Here is a 23,086-nt window from a genome sequence, read left to right on the forward strand (position 1 = left end):
TGTAGGGACATGGATGCAGCTGGAAACCATCATTCTTAGCAAACTATCACAAGAACAGAAAACCAAACACCGCATGTTCTCACTCATAGGTGGGAACTGAACAACGAGATCACTTGGACTCAGGAAGGGGAACATCACACACCGGGGCCTATCATGGGGAGGGGGGAGGGGGGAGGGATTGCATTGGGAATTATACCTGATGTAAATGACGAGTTGATGGGTGCAGCAGACTAACATGGCACAAGTATACATATGTAACAAACCTGCATGTTATGCACATGTACCCTACAACTTAAAGTATAATAATAATAAATAAATTAAAAAAAAAAAAAATATTAGAGAAAACATCCATATATATTTTCCTTGTAGTCACTTTTTAGTTAATATTTTTTCAATGTTAACTTATTATCATCTGGAAAATAGTGTGCTTTTAAATAATTATTCACATTTCAGAAAGAAAGTTTTAATTAAGAGGTCAGAATTGAAAAGTTGAAAAACCTATATCCCCACACTCATTCATATAATGAAGTAAGTCTTCATTCAAACTTCACATTATACTAAAGCACCACATAGAATATAAAAATAAACCCAATGGTTTATATAAAAAGAGGGGAAAAGAAAGTTTCTATGATGTATAATATGTAAGAAGGTATTAGGTGTGCTGTTTAGTCTGAATAAGATGCAGGCTAGAATTCTCACTGTGGAGGAAGTAACAGGCAATTCTTCTGAGACGACTTTCAGAAGAAGGTGCTAATATAGTCAAATTAATGGTTCAACAGTGGGGGAAAATGACAGCCTTGGTAGCACCAAATTATTTCCTCCCCAATCAATACAAGTTGCAGGAGATCCCAAAGTCATCAGCTCAGTTCTTGGGATCTGTATTAGTCCGTTTTCACACTGCTGATAAAGACATACCTAAGATTGGATAATTTATACAGAAAAAGAGCTTTAATGGACTCAGCTCCACGTGGCTAGGGAGGCCTCACAATCATGGCAGAAGGTGAAAGGCATGTCTCACCTGGCAGCTGACAAGAGAAAAGAGCCTGCGCAGGGACACTCCCATTTTTAAAACCATCAAATCTCACGGGACCTACTCAATGTCATGAGAACAGCATGGGAAAGACCTGCTCCCATGATGAAATTACCTCCACCAGGTTCCTCCCACAACACACGGGAATTGTGGAAGTTACAATGCAAGATGAATTTGTAACTCATTCACAGCCAAACCATGTCAGGGTCACTATTGACCTGATGAGTTACAAGAGAATTGTAACTCATTCACAGCCAAATCATATCAGGGTCACTATTAAAATAGTTGGCAGAACCACATCTACCTGTTACCTGAGATAAGGCATTTCTGAATTAGGAAAGTGGATGAAATATAGTGTGGCGTGTGTGTGTGTGTCTGTGTTAATATTTAGGTGCTCCACAGGATTTTCTGCAGTATTTTCTCGTAAAAGGTATTCTTAAAATCTAATTCAGATGCCCCCACCTAATAAGGCCTTCCACAAGGCCATATTCCCAAATTCTGGTCACTATTTCAGCAGTTACAATTTCTTATGGAGTTATAAGAAAAAGACCTTCTTAATCAAAAGTACACAATATAAGTTTTTTAACTAATACTGAAAATATCAAAATATGATCAGCAGCCCTATGAGCACAAGAATGTTCGTGTCTTATTTACCTGTGGATCCCCAATATTTCGTATAGTAATTTCACATTAGCTCCCCAAGGCTTCAATAACAAATTGGATGGTTTAAAAGAACAAAAACGTATTCTGTCACTGGCCTGAAGACCAAAAATCTGAAATCAAAGTGTCAACAGTATTGGTTATTTCTGGCGGCTCAAAGGAAAAAAAAAAAAAAAACATCCCATGCTTCTCCTCCAGCTTTGGGTGGTTGTTGGCAATTCTCAGCATCCCTTGGCTTGTCAATGCATTACTGCAATCTCTGCTGCCATCATTACATCGTCCCCTTGGTGTTTATCTCTGTGTCCTCTCCTTTTCTTATAAGGGTACCAGTTATTGGATGCAGGGCCCACCCTAATGCAGTATGACTTCATCTTAACTAATTACATCTGTAAAAATCCTACATTCCTCTCTTATCCGCCATTTCACTTTCTGAGGTTTCAGTTACCCACAGTCAACTGTAGTCTGGAAATATTAAACGGAAAATTCCAGAAATAAATAATTCATATGTTTTGAATTTTCTGCCATTCCGAGTAGCATAAGGAATCTCACTCTGTCCCAATCTGATAGGTTATCAGATCGATTTTCTCGGTATCACAGTGCTTATGTTCAAGTTATTTATTTTTTTCTTTAAAAATGGCCCCAAAGTACAAGGGTAGGGATGCTGGTGATTCATATATGCCAACGAGAAGCCATAAAGTGTTTCATTTAAGCAAAAAGGTGAAAATTCTAAGAAAAATAAGTTGTATGATGAGGGTGCTAAGATCGATAGCAAGAATGCATCTCCTAGCCATGAAATTATAAAGAAGGAAAAATAAATGTGTGTGTAGTATGTATAGTGTTCAGTACTATTCCTGGTTTCAGGCATCCATTGGGTGTCTTGGAATATATCTCCTATGGGTAAGGGGAAACTACTGTATTTCCACACTAGGTCACATTCTGAGATTCAGGGTATGCATGGATTTGGGGGGATACTGTTCAGACCATTAAAAATTGGTGTATATCCTAAAGAAATGCTGAAATATTCACCATGTGTTACAAAATAATATATATGTCATCCATCTTTCTTCTGATAGATCCTTCTACAATTCAGTAGGTTAGTTGTTCAGTGAACTTAATTTAAAACAAAATAGCATGAAATAGAATTTAAATTATTAGTATATAAAAACTTATTTGCAATATTTTTTCTTATAATGTTGATGAATGCAAAAAGAAATACAAGTCCTGGACTTCAGAAACATTCTCACATTTTACGTAACTTTAAAAAACAATGGTTTGGTATACTCTTCTCAAATAGTCTATTTTTTCTACAACTTCTCTTCATTACATTTTTCTGTAGACCTCTTCTCAGGTAGAATGATTACATGATCACTAATCCTTCTTTAAATAAATTTTACCATTTTTCAAAACATTGCACTTCCAGAGATATAACAGAATGAACTCTGTGTTAACAAATTTAAAGAGTGACATTTAAACAGAACATGTTTGCTCCCTCATTGTCTCATACAGCACCAGATAGACTCTAGTGTTTCTTTTAGAAACAAGCAGGAGACAGAGACCACACTAATTTGAACAGGAAAAGTTTAATATATAATTATTAACTATAACAGAGGATTGAAGAAATAGAATATTGGCTACTGTTGGGAACAGGCCCCCAAAATCTGGCCTTAAACTGGCCCCAAAACTGGCCATAAACAAAATCTGTGCAGCACTGTGACATGTTCATGATGGCCATGATGCCCACACTGGAAGGTTGTGGGTTAACTGGAATGAGGGCAAGGAACACCTGGCCCACCCAGGGCAGAAAACCGCTTAAAGGCGTTCTTAAACCACAAACAACAGCACGAGCAATCTGTGCCTTAAGGACATGCTCCTGCTGCAGATAACTAGCCAAACCCATCCCTTTATTTTGGCCCATCCCTTTATTTCCCATAAGAAGTACTTTTAGTTAATCTATAATCTATAGAAACAATGCTTATCACTGGCTTGCTGTTAATAAATACATGGGTAAATCTCTGTTCTAGGCTCTGAGCTCTGAAAGCTGTGAGACCCCTGATTTCCCATTCCATACCTCTATATTTCTGTGTGTGTGTCTTTAATTCCTCTAGTGCCATTGGGTTAGGGTCTCCCCAACCGAGCTGGTCTCAGCAGGCCACCATGAAGTAAGGAGAACTATAAGGCATATAAGAATAGCAGAAAGAAGGAGCAATACCCACCCTTAGGGCTTAAATAGAGCATCCAAGTAAGAACTTCCCAAAGGGTTGAGATTCATACTTCACTGGGGAGAGCAAAACAATGGCTCACTGGATGTCAGAAAAGGTGCTGAGATGCTGTGCCATTGAAACTTGATGGCAATCTACTCTCTGAAGTAAACCATCCAGAGGGAGAGGTAATGTCTCAGAATTTGTTGCAATGTTGCACAAGAGGGTTCAGGGAAAACTGTGCACAGAGATGTACCCCTTCATGGGTGCCTTGCTGAACAAAACATCTAAGGGGCTCCCTGGGGCAACTGTTGGTCAATGAGTGCTTCTGGGCACCATGTACTGCAGGAGCTGGGCACTGCGGGAGCTGCGCAACGAGAAGCTCAGCGCTAGAGAAACCATGCTGCAAGATCCCAGCAGGAGGAACAAACTGGGACCAGGAAGAAAATGACGCTTTCTTCCTCTAAACTCCTTCCAAGTCTTCCACTGGTAAAATCTAATATTGAGCCAGATAACAAAGAAAATCGATTTAAAGTCTATATTATCACAAAGCAGGCAGTGAAATACGAATTTGGAGCTGAGGCAATAAACTGATAATTGGCACATCTGGTTAACCAATTTTCTTACTTTGTGAACTGAGTTCAATGACGTTTCTACTGTTTAATGTGGTATTCTAGACTGCTAGGACACTAACTTTTGTGGAGACAAGAGACTTTCTCTAAATTATACAAGTGCTAAGGGAACACCAAAATACTGGAGGCCAAATATATCACCTGATATGTTCTATTTGTGTAACACTTAAACATAATGACCATCAATGTTTAGCCTGTTGTAATGCTTTCAATGTTTAATATGAATAAAATTGAAATCATTACATATAACTATTATTTTTATTTTGAAAGTCTTATTAATATTATATCTAAATTATTCTTTCTTACTTCATGCTTTTCTTACCATTTATTTTTACATTGCTGTTTTCTGATAAACATTAACAGTAGAGGACCTAAACTTCAGGCAGAGCTTATCAAATATTTTTATGTATTTGTGCTTTCCTTATATTTTCTAATTTATTTATCAAAAATTTACACTTTAAGCTTGAATATTATCATCTCTATGTCACAAATAAAGAAATCAAGACTTAGACAAGTTCAATAACTTGACCAAGTCCACATAACCTAATAAATCATTGAATCAGGATGCAGGTATGTCTAGATCAATGACTCATCAGTACTCTATAATGGCCTCTGAAGAAAATAATGCTAATGATTAGAAGAAAATTATAAAATAGCTGTGCCATTGCTACTATTTGCTTTCCTTCCTTTCCCTTCATTTATAATTGCAGAGGACATTGTTACTTCTGGAAGCATTCTAATAGTTAAGGAAGATCAATAATGACTATTTTTAATAACATATAATTTATGATTCTTATGTAAGTTTATGGGATCTAATTTTACTCATTTTTTTTTTTCATTTCACCTTCTTGTTTCCACATTCCCTTTTGCTCAGAAAGTGATGTTAATAAGCCTTCTGCTATCACTATCTAACTCACAGGGACCCACTGTTAACATCCAAGAGAGGGCAGAACAAAGAATAAGTTTGTTGCCAACCCTTGTGATTATTTCCATAGAGACTTAATATAACCAATCAATAAAAGGTAATTTAGAGAAATAAAGAAGCTGTGTAAACAAATGTCTTGTTGATCAGTGAACATTAATGTATCTTCTCATTCAATAATTTGCTTTAGAATCCACCTAAGAAATACTGCACCCTATCTTTTAATGCTTGGGATATTTGATTATTTGACAAAAGAAACACATAATCTATTCATTGATTAACATGTTCCATATATCTAATTCAAAGTTTACACAAAAGCTCACCACCTCACTTTCAATAATTTCCATAAATAATCCACTAACAAAGTAGTTATCGAATGTATTTATTTATGTGATAGGCTGGGAATACAACTATGAATAAGTCACACCAAACTCACAGCTCTCCTGCAGCTTAAAGTTTAGCAAAGGAGACTGGCAATAAACAAAATAAATAAGTAGATTTATGGCATTTTAGAAAGTGATATGGGAAAAATAAAGCAGTAAAGGGGGATAGGGGACTACAATTTTAAAAGGGAAGGTGAGAAAACATCTCACTGAGAAGATGGCATTTGAGAAAAGAACACCTTTGTTCAAAGCTAAAGTGAGCCATACCAACACCTGGAGAAGAACACTCCAGGCAGAGTTTATCCAACATCTCTTATATTATCTCTGAGATCCCAATGTGTCTTGTTCCAGCTCTGTGTGGGCTCTGATTGAGTTCACTTCTTTTATTCTGCCTCAGGGCTTCATGTTGATACTACTAGAGACTCGTGGGCACTTAAACTCACACATTTGCAAGTTGGAAGTGCATGGAAATCAATGCCCATGTGGATAAACTTCAAGCAATGCAAGACAAGATCATCTGGATAAGCTCTTCTTCCTTTGTGTTCCCTAGAAACACTCAAAGTTGCTCAAGAGTGTATTCCAGTGAACTGAGCAGCTAACTGCAGTAACTGGAAGCAGGCTCAATGACATGTCCTTGCCCTGGTTCTTCCTCCTTCCCTGCATCACTCTTCTTGCCCTTCTCACCTGTGCCCTGGGACTGAGCTCCCTGAAAACATCACATAAGTTCTATGCCTGCATTTCTGGGTAGCACATGCTGAGGCACAAATTGGAAAAGAAGTGCAAAATCCTCAGATGGATATGTGTTTGGCATGCTAAAGAACAGCAAGAAGGCCACTGTAGTAAGATCAAATGTAGCAATGGGGAGGATGTAAGAGAATTTTGTCCAGAGGTAATGGAGGACCCATCATGTAGGGCCTTATAGACCTTAACAGAACTTTGTCTTTGGTTCTATTTGAGATGAGAAGTTGTTGACATCATCTGCATTATGATTTAATAAGATGACTGTGGGCACTGTGTTAACAAGAGACTGAAAGGGATAAGAGTAGAAATGGATAACCAGTTTGGAGTCTACTGTAGCAATTCTGGTAACAGATGATGACTTGGGCCAGTAACAGCAGAAGTGAACAGATGTGGTAGCTTATGGTTATATTGTGAAGGCAGATCTATTTGAACTTTTTTATGGTGTGAGAAGGAAAGAAGAAGCATGGACAACTCTAAAGAAAACTTGATTTGATGTGAACTAAAAAGGGGAAGAAAAGTGAAAAGCAAGAAAAGTTCAGAGACCCGCTCTAGACATGATAAATTAAATGTACCCAAGAAACTCCAAGGGCAGATGTCAAGAGAGCAGTTGCATGTATTTGTCTGGATTTCATGAGAAAGATCCAGATTGATAATCATTAATGTGTTATTAGGACTTAAAACGAAGATATTCAATAAGATTATCAAAGAAATGGGTGTAACTAGAGAAAAGAAGATCATGTACTGAGCTGAGGAACACTCCAATATTAAAATGAGGGAGGTAGAGTGGAATCAGTAGACGAAGGAATGGTCAATAAGGATGATGAAAACCAGGAGAGAGTGGTGTCTTGAAAGCCCAGTGAAAAAAGCACTTCAAAAAGAAAGGAAATACGTGATTTATCAGGTTGAATGCTGCTGAAGGGGCAAATAAAATAAGGATTGAGAATTTGACCTCTGGATTTAGTAACTTGAAACCATTGTTGACAAGAGCACCTTTACTAAAATGGTAGAAACAAAGACATAATATGAGTGGGTTTAAAAGAGAATGAGAAAGGAGGAACTAGAAGTAGAGACTATATGCCATATTTTTTAGGGGTTTTGTGGTAGAGGAGAGCAAAGAAATGGAGCAAAGCTACACGGAAAAACAAGGTAAAGAGGGGGTTTATTTGAGATTATTAAAATAATAGCATATAAGTAGATGAATGAAAATAATTCAACTGGAGAAAAAAATTAATGATGCATGAGAGTAGCATTTCTGGGGTAATATTCCTGAGAATGTGACAAGGCTGGAATCTGATAAACAATAGAAGAGGTTGTCCTTACTAGGAATATGGACACCTCATTTACAGCAAGAGGAAAGTGAGTATAAGGGTGAGGATGCCAGTTGGTGAATAGATGTGGTGTGGGAACTTGTGGACCTCTTCTGATTGCCAGTTTGCTCAGTGAAATTGAAAGCAAATTTATCAGCTGAGAGAGGATCAGTGAACTGTTGTTGAAGGTAAGCAGAAGGCTAAAAGGGTATTAGTCATCTATCATCCTTTTTGTTTTCCAGTTTTCATTCATTCCAAGATACCTACCCCATCTCATCTACCCCAATTACCAATGCTGAATGGTAACCAGAGTAGGAGAATTCAGGGAGTGATACCACAATGAATAGAAACTGGTTATGCAAATGACTGCCCAGTCAATTCCACTATGTCCCATGGGGCCACTTGGGATGGGGCTAAAAGTAAGCTCTGTTCTATCACTTAAAAGCTTTGTAGAAGATGGGCACAGTGGCCCATGCCTGTAATACTGAAAGGCTGAGGCAAGCGGGTCACTTGAGTCCATGAGTTTGAGACCAGCCTGGGCAACATAGCAAGACCCCATCTCAGAAAAAAATCTTTGGAACCAGTTTATCCATCTTTTTGTCCAATCCCAGCAGCTCAATAGACACCACATCAGGTTTATGGGTGAGGGGTGGGACAGAGCCTCTTTGCTTGCTTGGAAAGTCTGCTTCAGAAAAAGCTGAAGCAGTTTATTCTGGTAGGTATCCAGAAATTCCGGACACTGTGATGATGAAGGGTGTATCCAAAGTCATCTTCCTTCCCTCCAAGCATCTACCAGACAAGCGTGAGTTAGAATATATATGCCCTAGGAAATTCTAAGAATTGAAAAAATTTTGCTTGCTTTCTTCCCCTTTCCTCCGCCCTCTATTTTTCATTATATTCTTTCCCAGATACATGATCAGACTCTCCTTTGCATATGAAAGAAAAAGGCCTGAATTGGGAACTGTGCTTTACCTTCTGTTGTGAAAAAAGTAAATCATAGTATTTAGAATGCCTTCCCTGTATAAAGTATATAAACTTTATACATGCATTATTTCATTTAATAGTCACAAAAACTTTACCAAAATTGGACACTAGAACTTTACCAAAATCGGATACTAGGTATCCGATTTTGGTAAAGTTTTTGCGACTATTAAATGAAATAATTGGATGTATTATTTTGTATGACTGTTTATTAATTTTGTATAATTGTATACTAAGTATCCAATTTTATAAATAAAGAAACTGAGTTTTTGGGATTTTAAATTATTCAAGTTAACATGAGCAAAATGTGACTTTAACCCAGGATTTGACTACAGATCCCATGATCTTTGTACTAGACTCCATTATAACTGCCCATCTTTCTCTCAGCCATTTATTTCCCTCCCACCATATTAAATCAATAAGATTCTAGATGACCTTAGTTAACCTAAGCTTACAATATTCAACTGGAAATTGATCAACTGTGGCCATATAGCATGTTAAAGAAGGATTCTAAAGTTTTTAGTCAGTCAAAACAGACTCTTCATCAGTAAAAATAGAGAAATAGTATTTTTTTACTAGTTACTAATGTGTTTCAAGAAGATTTAAATTTCCCTAATTTATAGAATTCTGGATAATCTGTAACCCAATATTCAAGTACAAAAGTAATTTAATTTCCAATACCTTAGAAATTAAAGAAAGTTACCAAGGGCCCCACAGATCAGAAAAACCAAGGTAAATGAGTTTGGGCAAAGAAAAAAAAAAGTACAAAATCAAGGGATGGTGTGTGGAATGAGAAACTGACATTTACCAAGTTTTCTGGTTATTTTGAACATGTTATTTATTTCAACCTTGATAACCATGTAATAAAAAGGGCAAAGCCTCCTAAAAGATGACAATGTTCTCAGCATTACAAAATCTCTAAGTAGAATTTAAACCCAGGACTGTCTGATGGCAAAGCTCATGATCTTTGCACTAAATATAGAAGTTATGAGGAAGAAAAAAAGATATTCTATTTTTTCAAGACTCCTGAAATACTTACCAGTAGCAAAATGGTTACGATAAATGTATTTAAGCCAAAAACACACAGTGGCCTGAAACAGGTCAGACAGTATGAAGTCTGTACCACCCTCTTTCTGCAATGGCTCTCAGCCATCCTTATTGATTTGATTTGATTGCTCTGCATCTTCCATTGACAGCTGCTTAGTGGTGGCTCTCAGTGATTAGCTGAAACATGTGTCTGCACAATAACACACAAACATAGTTACTGCAGCACCTAAACAAAAGGGCAAGGTGTGACTTTTCAATGATATGCCAACCTCAGCAATTAACTAATATAAGTTCAGAATCCCAGTACCTCTTCTTATTTTGAAAAAACCTTAATAGAACCTACTGTTTTCCTATGTATGCTGTTATCAAGTGTGAAGAGCTTTTCACCAAGGCAAGTGAAAGGAAAGCAATTTTACCAAAAAGAATAATCTGTAATATGTTTTACCTGTTATTGATGGCAGCAGTGGCCCATCCGGAGTGGCTGCTGCAAAGACACCGGCTGCAGCTGGGTAGGTGCAGCTGGGGCTGCACATTCCACGGAGCCAGTGGGAGCCTCAACCCTTATAGAGTTGGGGGGTGGGAGTCCCACACTTCTGGGAGCAACTGCAGCACTCAGCCAAGGCTCCAGATGGGGGCATCCTTGTCCTCTTGGGGGCTCAGGAAACACCCCTGCCCCCACAGGCTCAGAAGTACCTGCTCCCACTCCCTGTCCTCTCCCTACTCCCAGCAGCTGCTCCTGGGTGGAGCAAAGTCGTGGCTGAGTCCAGGTGTTGTCACTACCCACCTAGGTGTGTACACACTCCCAGTGGCACTGACAGGCCAGCCCCCTGCCACCTTGGCTCCCTCCAGACTTTGGGTGCTGATGAGCATGGGAGGGAGACTGAGCAGGGGTGAGGGTGGCTCAGCAAAAGCCCACAGGCACCCCTGAACCACGACCAGCCTGGGCGCTGTGACACTGTGATGATGTTGATGGCAGCAGGTGGCAGACAGGCTTCTCAGCAGAAAGGGGCGGGTCCCGGGTGAAATTCCACTTTCAATGCAGGGATGGCCCAAAGCCTAGGAGCCAGGCTGCCAGTTCCAGGTAGAGTCCCTGGTCCAGAGAGCTACCCACTGCGGGCCTCCTCTCCACTGAGAACTGGACACTCATCAGGATGACCTGCCTGCAGAAAGGAGCTACCCACTCTGGGTCTCCTGAGAGCTGTTCTGTCATCCAGTGAAGCTCCTCTCCACCTTGCTCACCCTCCAGTTGTCTGTGTACCTCGTTTTTTCCTAGATGCAGGACAAGAACTTGGGACCTGCCAAATGGTGGGACTGAAAGCGTTGTAACACAAACAGGGCTGAACCCTGCCCCCGGCCCCTGACCCCTGCTCTACTTCACCATGTTGCAGGAAACAAGATGGAGAGAAGAGCTGCAGCCCTTTGGGGAGCCCAGACCTAGGGGCTCCCCAAGCCAGGGCTGTGAAACTTTCTTTGGGGTTCTGTGGTTCCTGACATTTGCAAGCTTCCAGGAGCCACCACATTCCCCTCATCCAGACACACGTGCCCAGAGCAGAAGCCATGTGTGGTACATCTCATCCAGCCACAGCCTTACACAGAGCAAACACTTGCGCCAGCACCTGGCTGTGTGCAGTGGCTGGATCCCACGCTCACTCGCTCACAGACCCCTTGCCTCTCTGCACCTCACTGGCCCTTGGCAGATGTGGGATCCAGGCCAGGAGCACGAGCCGAGTGCAGCCTACCAGGCTCAGTGGGTGGAACGAGCCCAGCAGGCACAAGCAATACTCAGGCAGAAGACACTGCCAGCCACAGAGGTTTCTGCCTGGTGAAGCAACAGCCCAAGGATCCTGTGACATTACCATCAACTTGGCCATTGAGATGTTAATCTTTCACCCAAGCCTAAATTAAAAATTCAGAGTCTCAACTAATAACTGAACCCTTACAGAAAAGAGACATTCATTCATTCATTCATACAGTGAATTAGTATTTTAATTGAACACCACTATTTATCAGGTACTCTCCTATATTCTATAGATACAGAGGTGAGCAATATATAAATACACTTGTCCTCTTGGAAGAAACTTGCATGATAGCAGGGAAAGCTAAAATAAATTATTACACAATTACATAATCACAAATCTGATAAAACATATAAGTGAAAGTTAGGAGTTGTAGGTGAATGCACATACAAAAGAAGTACCTAACTTAATCTAGGGGTCGTGGTAGGTTTCTAGAAGAAGTGGTGCTTTAGTTGAGTTCTAGAGGATATGTAGATACTGGCTGGGTGAACAGTGAGGAAGGTTCAAGAAGAGCATGGGGAGCAGCCTAAGTAGAGGCATGAAATGCTTGTATATCAAGAACAGTTTCAGTGAGGCTCATGAAAACAGAGGCTGGAGGAGGCTGAGATGGAGCTGAAGAGGTTATGCAGTCATGTGGACTATGAGAAGCATTTTGGACTTTCTTTTAAAGGCAATCAGATGCCATTAAAGGATTTTAAGTAAGAGAAGGAAGTAATCATATTTTATTTGTTTGTTAAAACATTTCCTAGGATGCTATATGGAGAATCAATTGGAGGAAGCAAATAAAAGGACTTTACAAGAATTCAGGAGAGAGACAATGATGGTTTGGATTAGAATAATGACAATGGGGGTGGAGAAAAATGTATGGGTTTGAAAACACAGGACTTAATGCTAGACTGGATATAGGGGGTGGTCACGAAGAAAAAGGATTTAAAGGTACTCTCAAGTTTCTGATTAGAAAGAAATCAAGAAATTGTTATGCTAAATATAAAAATGGAAGACATTCCAGAACACACACATTTAGAAAAATGGATCATTGGTTCACATTTTGAACAGAATGAGTTTTAGATACTTGTGTGATGGGATAGTCTTGCGTAGGCAGCTGCGTTAACTGGCTAAAGACACAAATTGAAGAGCAATATGAAAATCTCCAGATCTATTTAGAAGCAGAGTCTAGATCGAAACAAAACTAACTCTCAATTATTAAATGTTGAATTAAATGATGACTGCAGGACACAAACATGACCAAAGGGGATGTACCATTGCACATCTCCATAGTGACAAATATTCTCCTCCACCTGGGCCTTCGGGTTAACTGGCCTAACAAACTTTAATCCTCCATCATCTAAGTGCCTTTCTAAGAAATTATAAAGCCTAGAATTTTAAGTTTAAAAGGAAATATTAATAAATGAAAATATTATAGGTAAAACAGAAACCAGAAGATAATACCAAAAAGGTTGTTCATCAAACATAAATTCTGGACACTGACCAAGGTAGTATATACGTAATTAAAAATAATACCTGCAGCACATCATGCTTGTGAGTAATCAGAGGCAATGCATAGATGACATACACTTAATTATTGGACAATACAAGTAAAAAAATCAAGATACGCTCAAATATATGGTGTAGGTTATTTGTTCAATCAACAAACACTTTGTTAACGAACCATCATTTGACAGATTCTATGGTGTGCTAGGGATATAAAGATATACAACTTGACTTTCCATAATGAAAGTCAAGTTTTTCATTATGGAAAGTCAAGTTTTTCATTATGGAAAGTCAAGTTTTAGGGAAGAAAACAGATGAACATAAAGCTGTTACAAAGCATGTGTGCTAGAGATAAACATGCATTTTCATGGGACCATATACATTGAATCAATTAAATTGGTTGGAGGTGATGACAATTAAGTTTGATATTCAGTGATTAATGGGTCAAATAGAGAATAGTGGAAGTGTTTTCAAGATATGACATAGCATGGCACAAAGATGAAAGAATGAAAGAATGAAAGATTGTGGTGGGCTATGTGGCTGCTATATAGGTGTATGGTGGGAATTGGTGGAAGAAGAGTCTGGAACGGTGGGTTGGGGTTTTGTGTATTGTGCCATGGGTTTTATTCTGCACATAATGCGAGAGTACCTGATTCATTTCCAAGAAGGTGGTAAATCGCGTTCCAGGATGAAACCCAGGTGTGGATACTGGTGAAGCAGAGTGGTTATCTGAGCATTCATAGGACTAGTAGAAACTATGTTTAAAAAAGAACACAACTGCCCAACAGTAAGATAGCTAAATCTGTCAAGGATGAGGGGTGAAAGGGAAGAGTAACACAAGGCAAGTGTTTGCAGGAATGATTGGATAACAAAAATAAGAGGAGAATAAAAAATCAACAATTCTAAGGCCTAAAAGACCAAAGATTTGTTTAGTTGGACTCTGGCTAGGATATGGATGAGTTGGCCTGGTTAAAAGACATAGAGGTAGGGGAGCTCTCACACAGGGAGACATTGACAGTTGTCAAGCCAGGGGCTAACATAATCAGATTGGTATTTTAGAAAGATTACAGCCAGGCACGGTGGCTCATGTCTGTAATCCCAGCATTTTGGGAGACCGAGGCAGGTGGATCACTTGAGGTCAGGAGTTTGAGATCAGCCTGGCCAATATGGTGAAACCCTATGTCTACTAAAAATAAAAATATCAGCCAGGTATGCTGGTGCATGCCTGTAATTTCAGCTACTCAGAAGGCTGACATAAGAAAATCGCTTGAACCTGGGAGGTGAAGGTTGCAGTGGGCAGGGTTTGCACCACTGCACTCCTGCCTGGGCGACACAGCGAGACTCCGTCTCAAAAAAAAGAAAAATTGCAACTAAGGTGTGTTGAAAGATGGCATGAACAGGGGTCAGGCAGGCATTCTTTTGGGAAAGTGCAAGTAAGAGAAAGCTGATGACGGTTTCAGCTAGATCAATGACCGAGAACTGGAGTGGTCTGATGAGGAAGGGGAAAGATAATATGCCAGAGTGGTCAGGCAAGACTTAGGGTCATTTGCAGAATCAAATTTAGCTTGATAGTGAGGAATGGGGAAGAGACTTCATACTGGAGGAAGGGCAACAGAACATTTTACAGAGTAACAGATTTGGCAGACTCGTGAGCCTCACTCTGTCTGGCATTTTTATACTCATATCTGGTTCCTGGTATAAGCTCCATATCCTAGAAAAATTTTGCAAGTGGACCTCAGCACTATATTGGTCACTATTAAGAGTCCAATGGCTTTCTGCATCAGTTACCTTTAGAAAAGCCTGTGGTGGAAGCTAATATAGTAAAAATCAGTTCGTGGGCTTCAGATTACATAGGATTCTACTGAGAAATTTCCAAGGGTACTCATAAATCCATTCCTACCATATCCACAAATAGGAATCATTCTCAAATGTGGCTAACCTTTAACACAGAATTATGCACTATAGTGTAGTGAAAAGAGCTTGAACTTTGACCACAAATTTGCTAAATGATTGATGAAAATTACCTTACAATAGGAAAAGATGGCTGTTTGTCAAAAGGAAAAAATGGTATAGCTTAAGTATCTGCAGACTGAGCTGCACTAGCTTCAACCAAGACTTTCTGCAGACTGGTCACTGCTTTTTAATGTTTCCGTTGACGTCAGATAGTGTCTAGTGCAACCAACTATTTTTATATATCAATTGCAAATGCAGCAGCTATCTCTCCTCTGAATTAGATCACAGAGCAGCAATGAAATGCATGCCTCAGTCATAAGGTAGATGAACAGGCACTTCTAGGTTATATTAGAGAGAATATGAGTTCTCCTCACTCTGCCCTAGAGCAATGGTTGCAGTTGTCAACTGTACAAATCACTAGGTGCTTTTTCTTGCAGTGTTTTTGTAAGAAAGGAATAAAAGGAATATTTTGTTTTGTTGATCCAAGAGTAACTGCAAGAAATCTGGGCACAGTACACAAAGCAAGCCAAACTTTGAGAGAGCAGCAGAATCATCAATGCCAGACAATGACAGAAAGGAACATAAAATCATTGATGCCCATTTCCCAATCTTAATGCTGATTCCTTTGATGAAAAGGAAATTGGAGGATCAGATTCAAGGACAGGAGATCATCTGAGCACTGAGAGGCACCTTCTGTGACTTTTGAGGCTGTAGTTGCTAAAGAATTTCTCCAACTGGGTATGTTCTGATGTAAATGCTCCCAAAAATGCCTGCTAATGTTACCAGATAGGAACCCCTAACCAGTAAACCTTATGTATAAGCACATAGCAGCGTAAGAACTATTACTGGTGTCGTAAACTGAATCTCCATAGTAGTGTTGAACATATTTTCATGTGCCTTCATATTTTGATTAGAAATAAAGTCAAGAAATTGTCAACAAACATCACATGATACACGTTTAAGAGAAGTCTCTTAACCATGAAGAGAAAGGTCATATAATGTACTTTTAAATCCACTATATAAAATCCCCCTTCATAAATCCCCCTGTATAAAACCAGGTTTTTTGTATGGACAATTTTGTTTTTTTGCAGAAGGTAGAAACTCACTATTTTGTAGAAATGGGGAATGAGAGGAGGAAGAATAAACATTCAAATTCGTAACCATCAAGTTTTTGTGACTCGATGTTGTTTTCCCAGAGTACATACATTTTAATAAGACCCTTTGTTTGCTGGGTTATATTACATGATTGCACTTTATCAATTCTGAATTTTAAATTGCAGACGATAATATCAGTTCCCAAGTGTCAGACATCATGATGAATTGGCTTTTCAACTTGTCAAGCCATTCCCTTTTCTTGCTTCCAAAATGTCAAATGCAAAGGCTCCTGATAACAAAGCTGTGCAAAGCATGTTTTTTGTTTTCGTTGTTGTTTTAGCAATCAAAATAATGGAAATCCTTTCAGAGTTTGTTTTATATGTAAAAGCTGTGTTTTTATTGATATTCCAATTGTGCAGATTAGGTCACCTTTTAAGTAAATTAATTAATTAACTCGAACCCCCTCATACAGCACATTTGAAATGATTGATTTTATCACCCCTCTAGTGCTAAAATTTATGTTTAAAAATTGTTGATACGTGCTGAATTATTTTTTTTAAATTTGTCTTTTATTCCAGATACACAGATATTTTGCCCTTTTTGGAAACTGAAGATAAAACAGAAAAAAATAGAATTTTAAGATATAAATATTTCTTCATTAACATGTTAATCTAGCAAAACTCACATAAGAATGGCCACCTTGAATTTCATGAAATGTTGCCACAGAACAATTCTAAAAACTGAATGATCATGCCTTTTTCCATATTTTAATTAAAGCTGAAATGAAAATACTCACTGTTGGAAAGTAAAGAAATTAAGCCATAGATTGGTGGCTTGGCTGATTATTTAGAAATGTATTCATTTAGTCATCCATCCATCACATATTTATAGAGTATCTACCACATTCTAATCACTAGACTAAGTAGAAAATAGAAGGATAAATAAAGCATAGTTTCTGTCCTTGAGGAGATGGAATTTAAGGGGAAAACAGGCTATGTCATAACCAGAGATAGTAAGAACTCAATAGGTCGAAGACATTCACTTCTTCTTTCTAGGTATAACTTTGAAATTCCTGAAGCCCTGAAAATGAATATTGCATAATAAATCTTGAAAAACCTACCTAAACTATAATGTGACAGAGCTCTAAAGGACAGTCCTCCTTTACTCAGGTTACCTTGCCATTCAGATGGTACTCCCTTCATAAGTTATACCTCCTCTATTTTAATATATGTCCAGTAACACGAGGCAGGGCACAATACCCTAATATATTCCATAATACAAATAAATACCTAATATATTCCATAATACAAATAAATAAGGACATCTAAAAGTCACCCTCATTCAACCTATTGTATGTATTGCACCATTTTCAGCAGATTATTTTTCTGTTTTCTTTTTCTTCTCTCTCAAGAAAATGAGTTGGCATTCTGGTCAGTTCTAATGCTCTGGAGCTTCTCTCTTATTCAAAGCATGTGACTCTCAAAAAGCTTTCCTCCATATTAGCAAAGGAAGAGAATAAATACAGTCACATTATACATGCATAAAACATCTTTGGAAGGACACACAAAAAAACTGATAATATCAGTTGCCTCCAAGATTGGGACTGGGTGGTTTAAGAGGCAGTGATTATAGGAGCACTTTTACTGTATATCTTTGTAAGTCTCGAAAACATTTGAAAATATGCATTGATTACCATTTACACACACACACACACATACACACGCACACTTCAAAATCAGAAACATCTCAAGCCTACTAAACAATAGATTCTCATTTAGTTTCAAGCTCCTTCAAAAATCTAGCTCTCCCCTACACCAGAGGTCCTGAAATTCTGTTATTTTCTCTCTTTAGTCAAGCCAGTATTCTCTTCCTCATGCCATTTCATTTTACTGCACCATCTTTCTTAACGTGTCAAACGCCTATAATCTCTAACTTTCCATTTGCCCCACCCCTACCCAACCCCCTCTCTCCTTATGCCCAAGGTAGTACAAATGCTCTGGGAATCTGCCTTTTGTTAAGCAAATCAGGGAAGCACTAATTTTGAGAACTGCTGGTGATATATAAACAATGACTTCTCCTACCCTGTAATATTGCCCCTGCCTCCATATAGAAATCAATTGCTCTTATAGAATAAATAGAAATCCAAGTGGATATATGAAAGACGTATGAAAGTTGATCTATCCTTATTGGCTCTCTCCACACTGACCTGTGACCTCAGGTGAGGCCACAGATCTGTGAGCCTCTCAGGTGCAAATGTGAGTTAAAAACACATATCATCTTCAGGGTGAAAGTGGTCAGCCTCTCTCATCTACCCGCAAGATGTCAGTAAGAGGGATGCTTTCTTCTAGATAGTTAAGACTTCTTGAGGCTACATAATTTATTACCCATCCCAGACAACCAGTGAGTAACCTAAGAAAGTATTTTTTTTCTCCTTCTTCCATTAAAAAAAAAAAGTAGCAACTTTTTCTGTCTTCAGTTCCTTTTATAGAGAATCCGACTACGTTCGCCTAATTGAGACCAGGGACTTGACTATTACATCTAAACTGACATTTTAAAAGAAATATTAGTCATATATATATGGAAAGAAGTGCCTTTCTTTTAAATGATATTCTATTTTGAGTGAGTGCCAGAGATAGTGAATCTAGAATATGGGGCAAAATCTACTGTAATAATCTTCAGAAAAGAGAAAATATTGCTACTTAATAGGACTTATGGCTGTGCCATCCTTATAGATTTAATTCTAAAAGAAAACAAATCCATGTTTTGCTTTTCTTGTAAAAAGCACTGGGAAGTGCCTTTTATCATAATTTAGTCTGCTGTTAGGAAATTAGAGACAATATAACTGTATCACTAACCTGGGTCTGGCAGATTCAAGTTTTAAAGCTCTTAATAGGACATACAGTAGGGAGTTTACATCTAATGTCTTGAACCAGTATTTTCAATTGTGTATTGAGTATTTTATGTCTTGTTTTCCATGTATATTACATGATCCTTGAGGAAGGGAGCCAAATCTAATTTAATCTACAGCATCTGTCTCGGTGGCCAACATATAAGTAATTTTCAGGAAACGGCAGTTAAATAACTTGAGAAACTATAGGGAGGTAACAATACACAGCCTGGAGGAAAAACATTTGGACCCATTGGAATAACCCATTTTCAATTAAGAAATAATATTGTATGAGGAGAATCAATTGAGTGCAAAAAATAACAAGACAATTTGCTTTATTTACAGAGGAAAATATTCAATCTACCTACTTTTAAAAGTGAAATTGGTCATTTATTGAGTATGTGCAATAAATTCTAAGCAAAAGGAAAGTACTATAGTTCTTAAATCATAACTTAAAGCAAGGGATCTAAAGAGGCGGAAGAATAATAAAGGCAGAAGGCGGGAAAACTAAGGCAGGTTAAGAGAGGAAGTTAGTGAATAGAGTAAGAGATAAGGTTTGAAAGGCAGAAGTGAAGATACAGAGGGAAAGACATTTTCAAGATGTTGGCTGGTTGTAACTTTTTATTGTTCATTTGGGTTATGAAGCTCAAAATAAATTATCGTTAGTCAGATCAGCTTAGTCAGATATTAGACACTTTAAAAGAGAGTTATCACCTTTCCCTCTTGCTACATTAGTTAATTGACTACGGTCAGTGCTCACCTGGTTGATTCTTAAATGACTAGCTGCTGCATTTTCAAAACTGAATTACAGTAACAGAGAACCAGCAGTCCAGTGTTCCTACAAAATCACCTCAAGAACTGACACGTCCTGAGAACCAGCCGACCATAACTCCTGACGTAGGCTCAGTCCCCAAATCCAGATTCTGGAGGTCTCTGTATTCAAATTAAAACTACTCTGCACCAGAAGAATAGACAGACTCAACATTTATCTCAATGAGAAAAGCAGTATCGATTGAAGATTGTTTAGTAATAATACCTAACACTTATTAAATAACTACCGTGCACTTATTTGCAGGCACTGTGATTTGTCTTTTACATTCATAATCTAATTTCAGCCTCCTAAGGGCTCTCATTTTCACTGCTAAAATCCTAAAAGCAGGCCATAGATCAAAGGTAGTTCAATGTAGGAAAGACATCAACAAAATCTGGCTGCCTGTGATCATAACAAAGGTTTAATTGACTCACAGTTCAGCGTGGCTGGGGGGGGGGACTCAGAGAAGTTACAATCATGGTGGAAAGGGAAGCGAACACATCCTTCACCACATGGCTGCAGCAAGAAGTGCAGAACGAGGTGGATACAGGGAAGCCCCTTATAAAACCATCAGATCTCGTGAGAACTAACGATCACAAGAACAGCAGCACTGGGGTAAGTGCCTTCATTATCCAATTACTTCCCACTGTGTCCCTCTCACAACACGTGGGGATTTTATGGGAACTACAATTCAAGATGAGATTTGGATGGGGACACAGCCAAACCATATAAGAAGGGATTAGCAAAAGCAAAAATGGGAATAAAGCTGCCAAGAAAATGTCTGCAATGGCATGGTGGCTGAAGGACATTTTATCCAAAATACGTCTACTGTTTAAATTGGTCTGTGTACTTTTCTATTCTGATATATTTCAGGAGAGTCTTTGACCCACACTAAATTACCTTGTATGGGAGGTTTCTGGTTTTGTTATAGATTTTCTTTTGATTTGCATTTTTATGTGTATGGAAAATAAGAAAAATATCCAGGTCTTACCTCAGCCTCCACACAGTATGGAAGAGGAACAACATGAGCAAGTTCATCTATAAAAACAGACCACTTGGGCCAGGCACGGTGGCTCATGCCTGTAATCCCAGCACTTTGGGAGGCCAAGGCAGACAGATCACCTGAGGTCAGGAGTTCGAGACCAGCCCGACCAACATGGAGAAACCCCGTCTCTACTAAAAATACAAAATTAGCCAGGCACAGTGGCATATGCCTGTAATCCCAGCTGCTCGGGAGGCTGAGGCAGGAGAATCACTTGAACCAGGGAGGCAGTGAGCTGAGATCACGCCATTGCCTGGACAACAAGAGCGAAACTCTATCTCAAGAAAAAAAAAAACAGACAATTTATACAGGCAGGTGTTCAGAACCAGAGGTGACCATGAGAACCTGAGTCCCTCTGAAGCTCATTGTAATCTTGGAAAGGGCTCTGGTCTTCCACAGTCCAGGCAATGGGGCTCAAATTAATCTTCATTAGACCTAAAGGGTTAGGGGGAACTCCTAACATCTGGATTACATATTTGCTTTGGACAAAGCACTTTCCCCACAATTAAATTATTATAGAAACCACAGGCAAAAGTTTTATGTAGCTACTGCCTATTAGAAGGCATAAAGAATATAAGACTATGAATCAATTACATCTCACGGGTAAGAACTGGATTTATGTTTTCCTTATTAGAACTTCATGTTTTAAAAGCTGGTTGGTCCCTAGGGAAGTGAACTAGAGCCAACATGTTAAATATGTAATTATTTCTCTGGAGCTTCAGCATTTACTTCTCCTGGAGAAATGCCCAAGACCTGAGCTAAGTAAAATAGTACAGATGCACCAATATTTTGTGGCCACAGGACTCTGTTCTCTTGCCTCTGGTAACACATTTCTATAAATGCCATATTTGAATTTTCTGTAAAACTATCATTAAAGACATCATTCATTTTGTTATTCCCTGTCTGTGACAGTGACTATCAGTTGCTTATTAAATGTTTTTACTGTTACACATTACTATCCAGAAAAAGACTACTTTTCCCAGCCAAGCCTGTACACTTACATGATGTGGCCACATGACTAAATTCTAACTAATAAAATAGAAGCATAAGTGTTGCATACAACTCCTGGAAAATTTTCTTAAATGGGAAGGGACAAATGACTTTTGGAGTTTCCTTCTTCTTGCTGACAGCCTGAAACTCAGATGTGATGGTCAGAGTTCAGTAGCCATCTTGGACTGCTGGCTACTGTGAGGATGAAAGCCACAAATCCTGAAGACAATAGATCTGAAAATAGGCGCCTGGGTCTTTGATGACACCATGAAGATTCCTGAGGCACACTGGGATTCCCTATATCTGACTTTCTTTTATATGAAAGAAATAGCCGCTACTTTGTTTAAATCATTTTTATTTGGGGTTTTCCTGTTATATGCAGCAAATTTAACATCTCTCTCTCTCTTGTATAAGGGTATATAAGTTTCTTATATGATTTAATAGTAGGAAAGAGAACGTTTTCCCTAATAGATTTATTTCATATCTCACTGTCTTTGGTTTTTTGGCCTTGTCTATGATGAAGATCAGAATTAAATGTAGTGGTTGGCTGCATTAATGATGCTTGCCCTAGTCTGCTGCTATAGTGATTTTCATCTCTTACCTCTACTTCCAGCCTGACTCACTTCCACATTTTCTGACAGCTTACTTTCATTTGAACAATCCAGTTACATAGTTTATAAACTTCCTGAAAAATGTTTTTAAAAAATATCATCACAGGATTTTGTATGATCTACTGGTTAGATGACCGATTGCATTTCAGAAAACAAAAAAAAAATTATACAGGAAGAGGGATCAGTGACTTAAATCACTGTTATTTAAATTCTAAAACAATTTGATTTCCCTCAGCTGAAAGATATTTTCTCTCTGCCTACCAGACAAATCAAAGCCCAACGAGACCTATCCATATTTACAAAAACAATTCAGACTATAAATAAACAGTTCTTCTGCTATTGCTTCCTTGGTATACACAGAACTTAGGAACCCGAGACTTGGCTATTTACAGGTACTAAATTAATTGGTGTTGAATAATAAATTTCTATCATAATAACTACTAAGGGGCCGAGCTGGATTCAAATCGAGTCTGTGTACATCCAAAGGCTCTGCTCTCTGTCCTGTGCTG

General features: G+C 38.5%; 1 long non-coding RNA gene across 1 annotated transcript in view; it reads left to right on the top strand.

Annotated features, from left to right (window-relative positions):
• Positions 1-4,820: 4,820 nt before the first annotated feature.
• The window catches only part of LOC103885051, a 33,662-nt gene continuing 15,396 nt past the window's right edge, over positions 4,821-23,086 (top strand). Inside the window, exons 1-2 of the long non-coding RNA XR_002522528.2 lie at positions 4,821-7,712; positions 20,371-20,549. This is a non-coding gene — a long non-coding RNA (uncharacterized LOC103885051). The remainder of the gene's footprint in view (positions 7,713-20,370; positions 20,550-23,086) is intronic.

This window comes from Papio anubis, chromosome 5 (genome assembly GCF_008728515.1).
Source record: "Papio anubis isolate 15944 chromosome 5, Panubis1.0, whole genome shotgun sequence".
Lineage (NCBI taxonomy): Eukaryota > Metazoa > Chordata > Mammalia > Primates > Cercopithecidae > Papio > Papio anubis.